This window comes from Limanda limanda, chromosome 3 (genome assembly GCF_963576545.1).
Source record: "Limanda limanda chromosome 3, fLimLim1.1, whole genome shotgun sequence".
NCBI classification, from domain to species: Eukaryota; Metazoa; Chordata; class Actinopteri; order Pleuronectiformes; family Pleuronectidae; genus Limanda; species Limanda limanda.
The window spans coordinates 3,950,159-3,954,953 of record NC_083638.1 but is presented as its reverse complement, the minus strand read 5'-3'; the positions used below and the strand labels follow the sequence as shown (position 1 = coordinate 3,954,953).

Here is a 4,795-nt window from a genome sequence, read left to right as displayed (position 1 = left end):
ATGAACGTGCGCCCCCCCCCGAGGAGGAGGAGACTCCGGCGTGGCCGCCTCCTCTTCTTCGTCTCAGGCGTGCTGCTGTGCTTCGTCTACACCCTGACCCTGAAGGCCCGGCTGTCGGAGCTGAGAGGCTCCTCCCAGTCGCACGGCGCTCTGGGAGCAGAGGGAGGCGATGGGGAGGAGGTGGAGGTCAGAGTTCGGGAGGTGATGGCGTCCAACGAGACGCAGGAGGAGGTGGTCCCACCCCCCGAGGGCAGCGGACCTCCTCCCGTGATGATCGTCAACCGGACGGACATCGAACAGTGTATCTACGTAGAACCTCAACCCCCCAAACCTCCTCCTCCGACTCCTCCTCCTCCTCCTCCACCCAACGCCACGGCTCCTCCTCCCCAGGCGCCTCGCAGGAAGGGCGATTTCCCCGAGGACGTCTTCTCAGTGGAGCAGCGGCGGCAGGGCTGGGTGCTGCTGCACGTCCTGGGCATGATCTACATGTTTGTGGCCCTGGCCATCGTCTGCGATGAGTTCTTCGTCCCTGCGCTGGAGGTCATCACCGTCAGCCTGCAGATCTCTGACGACGTGGCCGGCGCCACCTTCATGGCGGCCGGAGGCTCCGCCCCCGAGCTCTTCACCTCCCTGATCGGCGTCTTCATCTCCCACAGCAACGTGGGCATCGGCACCATCGTGGGCTCGGCCGTGTTCAACATCCTCTTCGTGATCGGCATGTGCGCCATCTTCTCCCGGGAGATGCTGCACCTGACCTGGTGGCCGCTGTTCCGGGACGTGACCTTCTACATCCTGGACCTCATCATGCTCATGGTCTTCTTCCTGGACAGCGTGATCGTGTGGTGGGAGAGCCTCCTGCTGCTGCTCGGCTACGTCGGCTACGTCAGCTTCATGAAGGTCAACGGTCAGATCGAGCAGGCGGTGAAGAGCCAGCTCAACAAGCACGTGAGCATCGTGAAGGTGTGGACGGCCGAGGGCTCGGAGAAGGTCAGAGTCCCGATCACACGCGTGTCTGAGGGAAGGTTCACAGCAGGAGATAGAGAAAATACCTAAAGTGTTTAGAGTTGTAGATTTAAAAGTCAAATACAGATGTGAAGTTCAACACTTCTTAAATAAGAATAGTAACTGGTTTCCTCATCTATGAATGAGTTCATGAATCTCTTTGGGTTTGGAGACTCGAGCAATTTGACAATGTAAAAATCTAATTTCTAACATTAACACACATGAAGAAACACAAAATGTCTGAATACAAAATATAGAAATGTATATATTCAATTGAATTCTACTTTTACATCTTTAAAAAACTTGCTCAGCTGTAGATTTGTGAGCTAATAGAGAAGATCTAGGTCCTCGGTGTGATGGGAGTCGCACACATGGAGGTCAGAGGTCAACACGTATTTGCAGACGCACAAATTCATGTTTGCAAAAACTTGTTAATACATGAAAAGCATCTGAAGTTGAAACGACGACCACATCATTTGCTTCGTGGGTTTTTTCGCGAGTGTGTTGTTTAAAAGCTCTAAACACAATTTATCACCAGCGTCCATGTTTGTTCCTTCTACCAACTTCAAAGCTCATGAACACGACGACACACAAGGACAAAAACAACACAATCAGGTGGTGATTTCACACAGTTTTTGCAACAACCCCTGGAAACAAAGAGCCCACAGTGATGTGAAACAAAAGGGCTGCAGATGTTTCCAGGAACTCTTCCCTCCACACGCTGAGCTCCTCTTTCATCTCCTCAGGACTGAGACTGTTGTGCGGAGAGGAAACAGGGATTGTGGGTCTGAGCAGGTGACCGAGCGTATTTGTGCGACAGCCCTTTGAAGCTGGACAGAAAGAGTCCAGGTGTCACCGAGCGGTGGAGACTGGGTTCACATCAGAATCCATGTTTTCACGCAGCAGCTTCACGTCTGAGTCTGTAGTTAAGATGCACCGCGGTGTTCCAGGGTTTCAAGTGTCAGACGCACATTCTCCAATCGCCCTCAGGCACGTCTGCAGCCGCCCTGAGGTCCTTCAGCCGGGGGGGGGGAGCGACCACTCCAGATTACTGGAATTCAAAAAGATGCTTCTCTGATTCATCTCTGGTCGTTTTCCACAATCAGGTGTTTGGTTTAGTCTGATCTCTGAGTGAGAGCAGAGACGAGAACCTGCTGAATCTAAAACACAGGATCCAGGAGCTGCTGATTCAAGAGAAAGTGTTTTTATTCTAGTTTTATCTTGTATTTGTTGGCATGAAAGGGAAGTGATGGTCTAGATCTGTACTGTGGGTCTTGATTCATTTGATAATTATTCTCTCAATTAATCATTTGGTGAATACGAGTTGTAGATAAAGTGGAAAAAGCACAATTTTAATACTGGAATTATCAAATGTTTTGTTTGTTGTGATATTTAATCTATAAAACAGAGAAAAATAAAGGTTGTATTGACGATTACAAAGAGATACTCAGCATATTTTGTCTGACTTTACAGGAGAGTGATGCTACACAGCCTCCACCTCCTCCACCTGCTCCTGCTCTTCCTGCTCTTCCTCCTCCTCCTGCTCCTCCTCCTCCTGCACCAGCGCCAGAAGAAAAACCCAAACCTGCTCCTGAGCCTCCTCCTCCTCCTCCTCCGAGCCGCCCTCAACTCCACAAGCAGCCGTCAGAAGCAAGACTCCGGGTGAGTGAAGTCACTTTACTGCTCCTGGAGTTTGAACTCTAATATCATCTTTTATTTTGAAAGGGATGAGATGTCACACAACAGAAGTGCCTAAATCAGACTATTTACACGTGTCTGAGTGATGCAGCTTCTGTCTTCATGCTGGTGTGTTACTGGAGTCCCTGAGGTTGTGTGTCTGTGGTCTCAGGTTCGTCCCGTCCTGCAGCGGGGGGGCAGCTCGGCCTCGCTGCACAACACGTCGCTGCGCAGCACCATCTTCCAGCTGATGATCCACACGCTGGATCCTCTGGGAGAAGGTAACGACCACAACACAAACACCTGAGATCCAGATATATCAAATCCACAGCCTCCTGGGAGACGGGTTGGGAATTTAATACGAGACAAAACATGAGATTTTTTTTAATTTTTACATTCGATCTTCAAACTTTTGTCGTCACACGTAGAAAACAGATGTTTCCTGTCGGACGATTTGAAGGAGGAAGCTTCTCTCTTCACTTATTTAGAGAATAAACCAAAAATTCGAACACACAAATGAATTATGCTCAGTCAAACTAATAAAAACAGATTTAAACAAAATTCGATTTGTAGCAGTAGCTTAAAATTTTGACAATTACGCAATATTAAAAATGATTTGTATTATTGTCAATATCAGATTTATGTGACTTTATTTACTTTATGTCTCAAAGTCTCGTTCACGTTATAATCACATTATCATGTAGATATAAAAACATTTAAATTTATGAATGTGTATCAGTGATTAAAGCTTCTCCCATGGAGACTATTTTTTACTTCATATTTTAGATTATTACAACAATTTTGTCGTGGGTCATGTTGATACAACAACCAGTTATATTATTCTAATCATAACTTATCAAAAATAAATAGATAAATTAACTTATTGTCTCCTCTGAGAATTCAAAGCTTTGAGATCTTTTGATATTTCTGCTGGAAAACGACGAACGTTCATTATTTATCAGTCGACTAATCGGTCACCGCTGCAGCTCTTGGACCCGGTGACCCAGCACCGCCCCCCCCCCCGCTCCTGTAAGTTCAGGTGACTGAACCGCGGCGACCTTCAGCTCGTCCCCCCCCCCCGCAGTGCTCGGCCACAGCTCATCCTTAATCAGCTTTTCAATACAGGCTAATAAGAGCTGGAGCAGAGCCAGAGTGCTGCAGGAGCAAGCTCCTTATCCCTGAGGAGGAGGAGCAGGAGGAGCAGGGAGGAGGACGAGGGAGGAGGACGAGTGAGGAGGACGAGCAGGGAGGACGAGCAGCATTGAGGAGGAGCCAGGAGGAGCAGTGAGGAGGTGGAGGCCTCGGCTGCAGCTGGACCGAGCGTCACCACTCTGCAGGATGTGTGAAAGCTCTCACTCAGATGTTCTCTGCTTGTGCTCTAGTCTCCCGCTGCAGCTCTTCTCCTCACACTGACCAGAAACATCAGAATAAAGCCAGAGAGTCGTGCCCCCCCCCTCCCGAAGCAGAGACCATCTTCAGAAGTTATCAAGCCAGTCGTCCTCGAGCAGTCGTCAGTCAAGGCTCATTCAAGTGTTTTGGGGGCGGAGCTTTAGCGAGAGGAGCCGACTTTGTGCAGTTTTTTACCAGAAAGCGAGAAATGAATCCAATAATAATAATTATTATTATCTGGAAGATGCAGCTTTTAAACCGTTTGAGTTCCTAACGCGACATCGTCCGAACAACGGGTATTTTCTAATGTGTCTGAAAACGCACACACACACACACACACACACACACACACACACACACACACACACACACACACACACACACACACCAGCCCTGCTCCTTGTTCAGTTCTATGTGGGAACATTGAGATTTGTCAATGTGGAGCCAAACAAACCAGGTTTGATTTCCTCTGTCGGTCGTTATATATCAATCCAAACCCCCCGACTGTAAACTGGTGACAACAAACACAAAATGAGTCAATAACACAAAAAAGAAATAGAACTCAGTGGATCCAGGAGATAAAACTGTTGCTGCTGGTTTTCCTCCGAAAGGCCGGGGCCCTCGGGGGGGGGCCGTTAGAACCCCGGGGCCACGGAGAGCCGGACCAGGTGAGAGCGGCAACAGGGAAGTCGTCTCGGTGTCGTTTCCTGTTGTGTGTGGTTGTGAT

General features: G+C 48.8%; 1 pseudogene; it reads left to right on the top strand.

Annotated features, from left to right (window-relative positions):
• Positions 1-4,795, top strand: part of LOC132998382 (sodium/potassium/calcium exchanger 1-like) — a 13,392-nt pseudogene continuing 8,597 nt past the window's right edge.